Source organism: Gossypium hirsutum, chromosome A12 (genome assembly GCF_007990345.1).
Source record: "Gossypium hirsutum isolate 1008001.06 chromosome A12, Gossypium_hirsutum_v2.1, whole genome shotgun sequence".
NCBI classification, from domain to species: Eukaryota; Viridiplantae; Streptophyta; class Magnoliopsida; order Malvales; family Malvaceae; genus Gossypium; species Gossypium hirsutum.
In genome coordinates, this window is record NC_053435.1 from 10,313,068 (window position 1) to 10,327,926 (window position 14,859).

The following is a 14,859-nucleotide window of genomic DNA, read 5'->3' on the forward strand; positions in this document are numbered from 1 at the left end:
TTTAGCCACACCTTTAGAACATGTTTCCTAACACTTCAATAATGTATCGTTGGTTTTATATTCTAAAATTTGCAAAGCATTTTAAAAATTACATGCAAAATTGCATGTGAACTTAAAATATTACTATATAATGGTGTATATTTCTTTTAAACTAAAAAAAAATATACATAAAATTTATCAATTATATATATATCCGTCCATTGCACATAGTTTTTGTTTATGTAAATTGTGAGGGAAGCAAATACTTTGATCATGGCCAAACACTGGCCTACATTAATTTTACACTACTCCTAAAGTGATACCTTCGAGCGCAGAAGAGAAAGAAAAGGAAATTCAGAGAAGATATCCCTGCTATTAGGAAGTAGAAATAGTCCAATTTGCTAGTGTTGATGTCGTTAGACAACCAATTCGAGCCATGCCTTGCACTCACATCATGCACAACACTGATCACGGTGCTGCTCGCATAGCTTGCGAAAGAAAAGGTGAGATAGATTAGAGAATTTCCGATGCTTCTCATATGCTCCGGGAACTGCTTGTTGTAAAATTCGATAAGTCCAACGATACTGAAGATCTCGGAGAATCCAATCAGGATTAGCTGAGGCGTTAACCACATGACTGTCATTGGAGCGATTCCATCAGTGCCGCCATGCGAAAGGGCTGACAGTCTTCTTTCTGTTTCAATGAACCCTGAAACTAACATTGTTAGGATTGAGAAAAGGTTCCCAATTCCTATTCTTTGGAGAAGTGTGATTCCACCTTCTTGCTTTGTGACTTTCTCGAGCGCTGCTACTACGACTCCATCGTAAACTGGTAGCCATATTGCGATTGCAATCAGCGTAATGACGCCAACTGAACCGGCAGGGATCTTTATGCTGGGACCAAAGTGCAAGTCCATCTTAAGGGCTTGTGCTACCGTGAAAGTTCCTTGTTGATTCATGGCTAGGAAACCAAGGACGCTGGTAAGCCAAATGGGGATAATGTTTATTAGGCATTTAACATCTTCAACTTGTTGAACACTACAAAGCCTCCATGGATTCTCGCATAAACCATCTTGCTTCACTTCATCACCCACGATTAAAGCCGCTTTATTTAAGCAACTGATGAGGAAAACACAGAAAAAAAAAAGCAAATTATTGCTCGCAAAAGAATTTATATTTGAATTCATGTAGCCAAAGTATTTGGTTAAGAAGAAACAAATACATCACCTGTACTGTCAGGTGGGATGGAGTTCTAGAAGCAAGCTTCTGCTGAATGGAGGATTATAGAATTGCCCATCTACTTCATCAACTGGAAGATTAAGCTGTCGTTTTTTGTAAGCGGCAACAAACACTTGTGCTACAGCAGCAACCTTCCGGCTTTATGTATATGTAAACTTTTGTTCCAACAAAGAACAAAACAATAGCGAAGAGCATGCAGAGTGTTGGAATCCCAAAGCCTAAGGCCCAGCTAATATCATTTTGGATATAAACCACAACAGTCTGAGTAATCAACAGAACAATTGTTTGAGTAGTGTAGTACAAATTGTAGAAACTGTTGTTTCCTTTTCTGCCTTCTTCGGTTGTTAAATCAAATTGATCAACACTGAAGGGAATGCTACAGGGCCTGATTCCACCAGTGCCAATGGACAACCAACACAAGCTAGCAATCAAAATGCCAAGTTGAGCTTTATTCTGGCCTACGCATTGCCCATGTAGTTGTCCTTCATGGGAGCATGGCGGAGGACGCAGCTGTGGTAACAAAGCTGTTACAGTCATGATTATCATTCGCTGCCAGTTATTGGTTGATATGACGTGTTAATTAATCAGGCATATTTAAAGACCCTTACAAGGCTATGAATTACTATAATTACAACAATAATATGGTTAGCTTCTCTAACTTTATATATATCATAAAAAAGATGAACTTGAATTTTATTAAATGTGCAATATATTAAAAATGACAAGTAATTTCAATATTTTTCAATTATATATAAAAAAAATTATATTTTGATTTAATTATTTGCATTTAAAATATATAAATCTAATTATTTTCATGTTAGTAAATATAAAATGATGCGACTGTAATAGCATCAAATCAATATTTATTTATCAAGTTATACTCTATATAGCATGAAAATAGCCCTTTCTCCAACTCCATCGGCAGAAGTGGTAAATTATATTTTGTTTCTTCATGTTTTTCATATAAAATTCGTATTTTTCATGCCTCTGAGGACTCTGTGTATGCAAGCAAGATTGTCAAAGACTTGTAATTCTTAAATAGACAAAAATTACTGGGGTACCAGGAGAGATGAAAATGAACCGAAAGCAATGGTCCAGAATTTGCCGATGAATGCATCCGAGACATAGGCACCAATAACCGGAGCAAAATTGGAAGCAGCAGACCAGGTGTTAAGGAGTGTTGCAGCCTTAACCTGGTTCATGTGATACTCACTCTGCAAATACACCATAAAATTTGCCATCAACCCGAATGATGCCAATCTCTCAAACGTCTCATTTCCTGCACTCGGGAAAAGCCACACCCTTTTCACTAAATAAGCTAATCATAAATACGTTACACAACCACCGGTAGAAATGCCACTATATATACTTTTACATAGAGGAGGGAGAGAGGGATGCACCTAAGACGAAAGGCATTGCTTTCCATCCTGCAGGCTTCCTTTGATTTGTATTTGTATCTTGTAAATCTGCAGCACCTATTTCTTCTTCTGATGGAGAGAAAGAACTGCAAGTCCCTGACATTTTTGTGCAAGAAAATGAGACTAGTCATCACATAGACCCACGTCTGGTTGGTTTCTATATGTAGTGTATGAAATAAGAGCTGAAAACGCAAGGCACGTGATGAGGTTTTTAATAATATAATGTTACAAGGACAAAGCAGATGTGATTTGTGTTTGTAATGCACCAAGACTCTCTTTTTTCTTTTTAAGATGATTGCGTGAGGTAATTAACTTGTTTCATTAATAGTAACTTGTGATTTAAATAATGGACCCGGCTTCCGTCCTGTTAAAAGAAATACTCACTTCCGATTTATGTATAATTGGCATCAATGATCTTGATGGGGGAGGGTTATGATGAGGTAGTCTACTGTCTAAGCCACCTACCTATCCATCACCCTAGCCAACCAGAAGAGGGAGACATTCTAAGATTGAAGGAACTGACAGTCCCTCTTTTGTAGAGTGAATGATGCACAAATTCAATTTTAATTTTTACTAATAATTGCAAATAAATTTATTCTTAAATTTTAAACTTTAACCACTACACACCAAAATATTAAATTATAAGCCCCAATTATAAAACCCTAAAATTATAGACTTGAATACTAAATTTTAAAATCCTAAACTTTATTTAAAAAGAAATTTTAAACCCTAAACACCACATTCTAAATTTTAAATCATAAAATATTGAATACTAAAAATTTATATCTTGAATGTAAAATTCTTTTAAATTTTAAATGTCAAACCTTTAATACAAAAAGTAAAAATATATTTTATTCTAAAAGCAAAAGAAGTGGATTAATTTAAATTATATACAGTAAAAGTATCATAGAAATGTATGTACTAAGAGTCAAGTTATATTTTGCCTCCTCTATTAAAAAAATAGATAAATTAATACATGTACATTAAATCAAAGAGCAAATTGGTCGTTCCATTAAAACTTTTTTCCATTTCTACTGTTAAAAATTGATCTATGTACATCAACATAAGATACATGTGGCACAGCACGTGTCATTGGTTAATTATTCCATTAGCCACGCCAGTTTTTAACAGTACAAATTGATAAAATTTTTAATAAAAAGGATCAAATTGCCCTTCAATTAAACGTACAAAAATTAATTTATCTATTTTTTGAATAAAAAGAATAACATAATCTGACTCTTAATACAAAAGTTTTTATAATACTTTCATCATATATATATCATATGAGGGTGCACAACCAACTTAATTAATGAATTTTGTGTGTGTGTGTGTAAACTAGTGGATGGAGAGAAGTTCCGGTGTGATAAATGAAGTTCTTCATTAGTACTATTCGTTTATTGCGTAAGTGCGTTGTTTTGGTTTCATGTGAGATTTTGATTGAGGATTTGGCTATTTTATGTGGCATAGGTTTAATTATCTTGAAATCATTATTTTAGGTGAGAATCTTGAGACGAACACTCCTCTGACGATTTAGTTTTTGTTGGAAGTTGTGGTTTCTTTAAGGGTAAGTGAATGAATATCTTTTAAGGGTTGGTTGTTGGTGTTTAAGGTCTAATGCTTAGCATCTGTGGCTGAATTATTCATTAAATTTTGTATGTTGTCATTAATTGTTTTGTGTTGAACGATGATTTTAGGGTCTAAAAGTGTGTTGTTGCATCGAGGTTTAGAAATAATTAGGTGTGTAACGGAATTCTCTAAAAGCTATAAATGACGCGAAGCTGAAAGGTGTACTGTTGATGTCACACAGCCGTGTGCCAACCTGTGTGAGCCACACGATCGTGTGGAAGGTGTATGGGCCACAAGGGTTGGGTTAAGTGGACAGTGTATGTCACATGAGTGTGTATTAGGCCGTGTGGGCCCAATTTTTTTTTTGTAAGTTTTGGTTACGGCCATAGTTGAAGTATGATTTGATGTTAGTTATTTTGTAGGGCCTATTGTGTGTTTTGTTTTACTTCTGTACGTGATGTCTGTGATATGAATAATGCATGTGTAATTACTACAAGTATGTCAATAATGTGAAATTCATAAATGATAAGCAATCTGGTAATTTTGTTAGCATGTTCTGATCACTCAAAGCATGATTCATCTGTATGCATCTGAGTATGTATTATGTTCTGAATGTGTACTGGGGTTGGATAATGATGTGACGGAGGAAGTGTTGGCTGTTTAATGATCTAGCTTATTTAGTGGTTTAAAACCACATATTTGTTCCGGTGGCTTGACCACATTTATCTGATTCTGGCGGACTATCGCACTATTTCTGGAAGTTTGACTGCGCTATTATGAAAAGTGACATACGCTCATTTATAGGTGTGTAGGGTTGGATGGTTATTCATTGTGTAGGGATGGACGAAGATGATGTGTAGAGATGGGGGTAGGATCTGAATATGTATCTGTATCACAATTTCAAATTAAATTATGAGTTAAAAACAAGTTATGTAATTCCTCAAGATTCAGCCATAATGTTTAGGCAACATTTGGTGGTATGAAAACCTAGGTTCAAAACTCAGATTGTGATTTTTGGGTTAAAAAATCTTCATGAAAATCATTTTCAATATTTGGATTTTTGATGAATTTTGAAATTTGGGTATAAAAAGTGAATCCGAGTTTCCAACGCCGATCTAAGTAATTATTTTAGTTACTTTAGTAGAGACTGTAGAGTAAAACTTTTCTGCTTTAGAAAAGAGACAGTCATAACTATGATAAAACTCTATACCTATGATTTTTAATAAACCTAAGCTAATGTATAAAATTCTAAAATTTAGATAATTATTCATAATAAGTACTCGAGGAATTTGTGAACGTGGTACTTGAGGGCATGGTGGACGTCGTAAAGGGGCTTGAGCTGAGCCGTCTTTTTTTGGAAGCATACCCATTTTAGAGACGGTAGAGACACCTACCACAAATACTAAACCCCAGGCTCAAAGTGTAGGGGATGATGCACTATCCCAAGCTATGTTAAGGGTACTACAGAGGGTTACTAGGACTCAATCTGAATCTAGAAGTCGAGGGTTAAAATTGAGTGACTCTATTCCAATGGGGCTGAGTTGTTTAGGGATGTCACTAGGGTTACTGCTACATGGCCGAGTATTGATTGGAGGCCACTGAGAGAATTATGAATGACTTGGACTGCACCTTAGAGAAGAAATTGAAGGATGCAATATCTTTGCTTCATGATGAAGTATATCAATGGTGGTAATTAGTAGAGTGAGGCATACAGACTGAGCGTGTGACCTGGGCTTTCTTTTAAAGTGCTTTCTAGAAAAAGTATGTAGGGTTGAGGTACATTGAGGCCCATAGGTTGGAGTTTATGAGGCTAAGTTTCTGAGCCTGAGAATGTATGCTTAGAGTTTAATAGCCTCTGACTATGATAAGAGTGTCTATTTTGAGGACGGACTATTGTATAATTTAAAAGTGTTAGTTGCTTCGCAGCAGGAACGAGTCTTCGAAACATTAGTGGAAAAGACTAAGATTACCGAGGAAATCAAGCATGTGGAATGCGGAATAAGGGAGCAAGAAAGAGGTCAAAATAAGAATAAGAGGGATTCAAGTCCTAGTTTAGCTCCGCAACTTAAGAAAGAAGCCAGGTTTGATAGGCTTCGACATGTTGAGGCGACAATTGGTATTGTTGGGATTTAGATTTTTGGTCACTATGGTAGATGCTATTCGGGCAAGTGTTAGAGGAGGTTGAGAGCTTTTCTTCGATGTGGGTCTATAGAACATCGCATTAAGGATTGTCCGTACCAAGTTGATCAACTAAAAGCTCTAGTTTAGGGTCTAGTTCAACTGTAGAGGGTGGTACAATAGCCACATAAGGATTGTGGTCAAACTAGGGGTAGTAATAGTTTGGGTCGAAAACAGAGGGCACCAGATAGAGGTGCTAATTAGACTAAGGCGAGGCAACTTGCTTTAGTATCTACGGTGAGACGCTGCGAGGACAGAGATATGGCCGACATGATAGACAATATGTTTACTATTCATTCCTGTCTATATTTTTCATTGATTGACATTGATTCCACGTATTCATATGTAGCTAGTATCTTTTCTAGTAATCTGGGGATTCCTACTGAGAATGCTTCTAGTGGGATTTCTATAATTAGTCTGTTAGGCCAATCAATGCAAGTTAGTACTGTGTATAGGAAATGTCCACTAGAGATTCAAAGGGTGGTGTCTCTAGGTGATCTGGTGGAGTTACAGTTTAGGGAATTTGGTTTTATTTTGGGCATGGACTGGCTTGTGGAGTATTGAGTTAGTTTGGATTTTACGATAAAGAGGATAACTCTCAAAATCGATTATAGGGTGAAAATTGTGATGGTTGACGAGTGTCGAGATTACCTCTTTAATGTAATCTCTGTTATAGTGGTTGAAAAGTTGTTCGAAAAAGGTGTGAGATGTTTTTGGCCTATGTGCATGACACAAGTGGTGAAGGTTCTACTATTGAGAGCATTCAAACAGTTAAAAAAATTTTGAATGTCTTTTCTGAGGAATTGCCAAGGTTACCATCGGATAGAGAATTTGAGTTCGGAATTAAGGTACTGCTTGGGACAGCTCTGGTGTTTATTGCTCCTTACAATATGACAATGAAGGAACTGAATGAAATGAAAGTTTAACTTTAGGAATTTCTTAATAAAAGGATCATTAGAACTAGTATGTCTCCATGGGAAGCACTAGTACTTTTTATGAAGAAGAAATATGGTATAATAAGAATGTGTGTGGACTACCAATAGTAGAATAAGTTAACGATAAATAATAAGTATCAATTACTAGGGACCAATGATTTGTTCGATCAATTTTGAGCAGCGTTTGTATCCTCTAAGATTGATCTTTGTTTTAAGTACTATCATTTGAAGGTCAAAGAATCTGTTGTGCACAAGATTGCCTTTAGGACTTGTTATAGGTATTACGAGTTCTTTTTCTGCCATTCGATTTGATGAATACTTTAACTACGCTCATGGATTTCATGAACAGAGTATTTCAGTCGTATCTGGATCAGTTTATCGTGGTATTCATTGACAATATTCTGGTAAACTCTAAGACTGAAATTTATCATGATGAGCATCTTAGAGTGGTTCTGTAGATTCTATGTGAGAAGAAACTCTATGCCAAATTAAGAAATCGTGAATTCTTGTTGGGGGTAGTTATTTTTTTGAGACACGTGGTTTCTATCAAGGGTATTTGTGTAGACTTGAAAAAGATTAAGGCTATTCTTGAGTGGAAACAACCTAGGAATGTGTTTGAGATTTAGAGTTTTCTCGATTTGGCAGGGTATTATAGAAGATTTGTGTAACGCCTCAAATCTTATTAATTTGTTTCTATAAGGTTTGACACACAAATATGCATTTGCTTTAGTGGTTAAGTATTCTAGGTGTGTGTAGGAGGTCCAAGTTCAAGCCCTAGCTTTGGCGAATTTTGGCTTTTTCCTGAATTAAGCCTTAACTTCTAGTCAGCAGGCTTATATTAAAATATTTGTAATTTCATATCAGAATTGGCCTGTTGGTCAGGTGGTTAATATGTGTGTTGGTGTGTTGGAGGCCTGAAGTTTGAATACCTGCGCGAGGGAGGGAGGTTTATTGTTGTTCGACTTTGCAATAGAGTTCCAAAGGTAGTAGAATTCTTAGTAGTTACCAGAGATGGGTCTAATGGAGGAAATTTGAAAGGATTTACCAAATTGGTTTAGTTTCTATTTTTTTTTCAAACTTTATTTTTCCCGAAATTCTCTTTTGGTTCTGACGTTAGTTGTCTTTCTCCCTTCCATCTCTGCCAAAATTTCTTCTTCTATCTTTCTTTTTTTTTCTCTATTCTTGGTTTCGTCTTTGCTGTTTATAACGGTTCCTTGTTTTCCAATCGAGTATAGTGCGAATTCGGTAAGTGGTTTTGGCGACTTGAAGTTTTGGTTTTTAAATTAATAATTGGGATTTTTGTTAACTGTTTTGACAGCTGAAAATCTGGTGTGAGAGGCTGTTCTAGTGTCGAATCGTAGTGGGAAGTGTTCGTGGTTCGCAAGGTAAGGGTTTTACGCTCGAGATTGTCTAATCCATTTTGGGGTTTTAGTTTAGCTCGATCGTTTAAGAGATTAACTGAGTAAAACGTGTTTAATTATAGGCTTGGGAGTGATTACGCATCAAAAACAAACCAGGTGTGTACCCAAAAACGTAGAAAATGAGAAATAGAAAAAGTCAAAAAATGATTATGTAGACGCCACATGGGCGTGTGGTTGCCTGTGTGGTAGGCTGTGTGGTAGTACACGACCGTGTGATTGACGAGGCCAGGCCGTGCACGAGGGATACGGTCGTGTAATGGCCAAGTAAGGCTATGTACGACATACAGGCTCGACCAATGGGGCCGTATAGGCCACACGGGAGTGTGAGACTCTAGGCCAGACCGTGTGATCGACACGGCCAAGGCCAATTTAGGTCGTATGGGCCATACAGGCGTGTGGGTGACACGGGCAGGCCACATGGGCGTGTGAGCCCAATTTTTTAAAATAATCTGTAAGGTTGCACAGGTTGCCTAAGTCGACTGTGACCTACTGTAGGGCCTATAAGCATTACTTAGACCCCTAATTCTGTGATCTGATTATGTAATGTATGTATTAAACATGTTACTCTTAGCATGCGTATATGACCAATTGTATGATCTGTTAAGTTGCATTATAGCATGTCATATTTGTATGATGCATTGCATCGGGGTGGGGTTGGTGTTATGATGGAGGAAGTGTTTTAAAAAGCTCTTAAGCCTAATATTTGGCAGTACAACTGCAATTGTCTGATTATGTGCAGCATTTCGGTACAGCACGGTGTGTTGGGATGGGTGGGTTGATTTTATCCCCACATGGTGTGATGGGTTGCACAGAGTTGGTGTGCAGGGCTGGTGGGCACGATTCTGCTATTCTTCTCTGTTATGCATTTGATATCTGAGATGGGCTAAGGCCCAGTTTGTATCTGATTCTGTATTTAAGTGGACTAAGTTTCACACCGATTCTGTAAAGGGCTCAGGCTTGGATTATTTGTTATTTGGATATATGACTGACTTCTGCTACTGTGTATATCTTTTGTGGGGATTACACACTGAGTTTATGAAAACTCACCCTTTTCTGTTTAATCTGTGTAGGTAAACCCCAGACTTAACGGATCGATACAGCGAAGGGCTAAACGGTGACCACCATTATCAAACTGCTTATTTACAGTTTTTTTTGCGGTTACATCGCTTATTTCTTGTTGGTATTTTATGTGTGATGGACTTTGAGACTGTTTGGTTTTTATTTTGGGATTTTGAATTGTTGATTATAGATTTATAAATTGCAATGCAACAAAGTATGGTTTTCCTAAAATAAACTAAGATTTTTCGTAAATGAAATGGTTTCCAAAAATTATTTGGGTTTCAAAAGCTTTCGCGTAAAAAAATGTTTTAAATCAAATCAATTAGAACATGGTTTCCCCAAACTAGGTAAAACTTAATAATTGAAATGATTTAAAGGTCAATGCATTTTTAAAAACACTCTCATGTGACATCGTCAGGTTCGACCAGGCCGGGTTTGGGATGTTACAATTTGTGGATGAGTTCTCGCTTATCGCAGCTCCATTGACTACAATATTGTGTAACAACATGCCTTTTTTTGTGGATTGATGATCAAGCTTTGAAAAGCTCAAACCAGTTTTGACTTAGGCACCCATTCTGATATAGCCTAAATCCAAGAAAGAATTCGATGTTTATAGTGATGCATATCACACTGGTTTAGGTTATGTGTTGATGCAATAGGGTAAGGTGTTGGCTTAAATGTCGAGACAACTTAAGTCGTATGAGGGCAACTATCCAACGCATGAACTATCCAATGCATGATCTTGAGTTAGTTGCAGTTGTCTTTGCACTGAAAATCTAGAGGCATTACCTTTATGGTAAGAAGTGTATCATCTAAACTGATCACAAAAGTCTCATGTACCTCTTCACTCAGATAGAGGTCAATCCTAAGCAACATAGACGACTTTAGTTGCTTAAGGATTACGACTGTTTCATAGAGTATTATCCTAGTAAGGCCAATGTTGTGGCTAATGGTTTTAGTCAGAGATCTATGTTAGATTTGATGCAGATGTTTGCATGCCTAATTTTGTTTGAGGATGGTGGTTTATTGGCCGAGTTGTAAGTTAAGTTGACTTGGTTTGATGATATTCGAGATAAATAGCTTTTGAATGTGTCTCTGGTTAGTCGGGTTCAACAAATTGAAGAGGGTAAGACTTCAAATTTTAGATTTAACAATGAGGGTGTTTTACGCTTTAGAAGTTGCATTTGTGTGCCGAATGGCACATGATAAGCCATAAAAGTAACATGTTTAATCCCATTATTGATGCTTTTTTGGATGATTTATTATATAATTTAGTGAATTTGATGCTTCTAATCCTTTATTTTCATGTTTCTATACTTAGGAAAGCATAAGGGAGAAAAAGGATTAGAAAATGGGCCAAAATCGGATAAAACGAGCTACTTTCAGGATCCACACCGCCTGGCCATTCCCACACGGGTTGAGCACACGCTCGTGTGAGATACAGGGGCTGGCCATACGCCCATGTGCCAGCCCGTGTCGATTTTGAACCCTGTTTCCCAAGTAAGCAAAAAAGTCAATTTTTAGGGTTTCTGAGCATTCTAAAGTTTATAAATACACACTAGAAGAGGACCTAAGCAAGCACGCAAAGAAGAACGAAGAAGTTACTCGAAGAACGCCGTCGGAATCAACTCAGAAATAGGATCTCCTTTAAGATTGAAGATCTCCAGTCAACTTCTCTAGAAGTTTTAGGTTTCTTTATGTTTTGTTGTTTTCCCAATTTTGTGATGTTTCCTCCCTAAGTATAAACTAAATTCCCTAGATACCTAGGCAAGATGAAACCTATAACGGATCTTGTTATTTAATTTTCTGAATTACATGATAAATACTTGATTTCTTTATCCCAATTATGTATACTTATTCCATGTTTTAATGTTTTCAGGATATTAATTCATGATTGATGTGCTTAATTCAGTGGAGCAAAAGTCCCTGTTTAAGAGTAGATCTGGCATAATTGAGTGGAGTTTCATGCAATCCTAGAAATAGGACGACATAAATCTACCGGATTAGAGTCAAATCTAATAGGGGAATCCATAGATCGAGTTAATGCGACAAAAGGGGTTTTAATTAGAAAGAGATTTCAATTAATCAACCTAGGGTTAGTTATTTTTACTCTCGAAAGAGATATTAATATAATTTAGGGATTTTTACAGATCAAGGAAAGTGAATAAATCATTTAATTCAGATTCAGAATAATAAGTGAAGTCTCTCTCATTGGTTCATTCGAATATTTTCTTACGTAATTCTCTGTCGCATCTTAATAATTAGTTTAAATAATTTTAGGTTTAAAACAAACTTCTTCAATTTACAGGCTAGATAATAGAAAGATAGTAAGTACTAGTACTTTTAGTCCTCGTAGATATGATATTCCTGACTCACCAGCTATACTATTATTCGATAGGTGCGCTTGCCTTTGTCGTGATTTTAGTTAGTTAAGTGAATCATCATCAACACTGAGTTGAGGCAGTCTATTCTGTGGGAAGTGCATAGTAACCATTATGCTATGTATCTCGGTGGCAATAAAATTTATTGTGATCTCCAAGAGTTGTACTGGTGGCACGGGTTAAAACATGAGGTGACCGATTATGTGTCATGATGTTTGACGTGCCAGCAGGTTGAGGCTAAGCACCAACTTCCTTCAGGTTTGCTTCAACCAGTTAAGATTATGCTATGGAAATAGGAATATGTATCTATGGACTTCGTTAGTGGCTTGCGCTTAACACCCACTAAGGAGGATTCTGTTTGGGTCATCGTGGATCGATTAACCAAATCCGCTTTTTTTTTTGGTTTGGACTGATTATTCTCTGTAGAAGTTAGCAAAGTTATACATCTCCGAGATTGTAAAACTTAATAGGGTTCCTATGTCGATTATCTTAGATTGAGACCCTCAATTTACATATTGATTTAGAAGAAATTGCATGAGGCATTAAGTACTCGGTAAGACTTCAGTACTACATTCCATCCATAGAATGAAAGATAATTCGAGAGGGTGATTCAGGTATTGAAGGATATGCTATGGAGTTGTGTTACCAATTTTCATAGTAGTTGGGAGGAGCTTCTACCTCTAGCTAAATTTTCTTGTAGTAAAAGCTTTCATTCCAATATTCAGATGCCACCATATGTGGCTTTATATAGTCGTAAGTGTCGTACTCTATTATGTTGGACTGAGTTGGATGGGAGGAGGGTTATGGGTCCGGACATGGTTACTGAGATCGAGGATAATGTCAGATTGTTTTGGGATCGACTTAATGCAACTTATGAAAGACAGAAGTCTTATGCGGATCTTAAGGGGAGAGACATAAAGTTTGCTTTGGGAGATTAGGTTTTCCTTAAAGTATCTTCGTGGAAGAAGGTCCTCAGATTTGGTCATAACAGCTAGTTGAGCCCTAAGTTTATTGGGCCTTATCAGATTTTGAGATGAGTGGGGCCAATTGCCTATCAGTTGGAGTTGCATCTGGAATTAGATCGTATACACGATGTTTTCCATGTCTGTAACACTTCTAACCTGTCTCTATTACAGGATTAGGGTTAAGAAGCATTAATGATCAATCGAAAAGCATTTATCATTATAACTTTAAATAAATTAATCTTATTCAAAACCTATAAAAAATAAGCATTTGGTCCCTAAATCAAGCCTTCAAGGCTCTGAAAATAGCTTAGAAGCAATTCAGGACTAAATTGAAACAAAATAGAAGTTTAAAAAAAAGATGAAAAAATTGAAAAACAAGGGTCATGCGGCTGTGTGGCCAGGCCGTGTGACATAGCTCAGACCGTGTAACAATCGAACTAGGGACACACAACTGTGTCCCAGCCCGTGTCCTCACCCGTGTAACTCATTGAGTTTCCACACATATACGTGTGTCAGGCCGTGCGCTAGTTTGTGTGACTCACTAACTTAAAACATTAAAATTCTACATATGATACACAGTCGTGTGAACCCAAAATTTGACCTAAAATCAAGCCATTTCAAGTCCAATTCATACCTAACTATTCAAACTGTTTGGGCACACAATCAAGGGATTTAAACATCATTCAAATACACATAAACATGCCACTTCAAACACCCTAATTCATCATTGAAAGGAACCTTAATTACAGATGCTTAAAAGTTAATATATCAAAAACATCATTTACCAAAACAAGTTAATATTGCATATTTCCAAGCATAATAGCCTAGTCCAATTAACTACCACACATAACCATTTGGAAGCCATCAAAACATACCAAAGGAACCTTAATTACAGATGCTTAAAAGTGACCAATATGACATAATTTGGTAAGGCATCAAAGTGCACCAAACCAACATAACTTCCAAAAGCTTAAACATACAAACACATCCATGAACTACCAATTCAAAAGCCCTATATATGCCATTATTAACCTTGGTCAAAATACACAAAATCTACCGATATGATTGCTGGATAGTGTTATAGGTCTCCGACGAATTTTCAACCAGTCGAGCTTTCGATAATCTATAAAACAAAGGAAAGTAACTAAGTAAGCAACGATTACTTAGTAAGCTTGTATAAACTTAAACACAACTTACCATTTCATTTTCACAATTTATAGCATAAGTATAATATCAACCAAAACCATAAGCTTGACATAAGCTTATACAAGCATCATCAACTCACATTTTAGTATACATGTCCATGATACAAATGAATTCAACCATAAATAAGTAGATTTCCATATATATATATATATTTATATATGTATACATTTAACTCATCAACCGTTCCATAAATTCATGATTTATTCCATTTGTGTACTTACCATTTCATTTCCTTTTCTTACCCGTTGAACCACCTAGAATTACATCAGATACTCGGGAAAGCTCACACATAGTGTGCCTTCACTTATAATTGTATCCTTCCCTTTACATCAATGCTCACACGAGTTGTGAAATAGGCTTACTTGTACTAGCTATCGGTCGGAATGTAAGCTACACAATGCTGCTCACACAAGCTGTGGGGAATTCACAAAAAATGCAGGACCTTAGCCATCAGTAAGACATTCAAGACCAGCACTCGAAACATGAAATCCCTAATGACATGTCATTTGTATC

General features: G+C 36.5%; 1 pseudogene across 1 annotated transcript; it reads right to left on the reverse strand.

Annotated features, from left to right (window-relative positions):
• Positions 1-79: 79 nt before the first annotated feature.
• Positions 80-2,781, reverse strand: LOC107927384 (putative protein NRT1/ PTR FAMILY 2.14; annotated as a pseudogene). The gene is made up of 4 exons (XR_005906118.1): positions 2,618-2,781; positions 2,279-2,496; positions 1,206-1,766; positions 80-1,097 (listed from the first exon to the last, which is right to left on the reverse strand). The product of XR_005906118.1 is annotated as a putative protein NRT1/ PTR FAMILY 2.14 (transcript).
• Between the last annotated feature and the right edge of the window lie 12,078 nt (positions 2,782-14,859).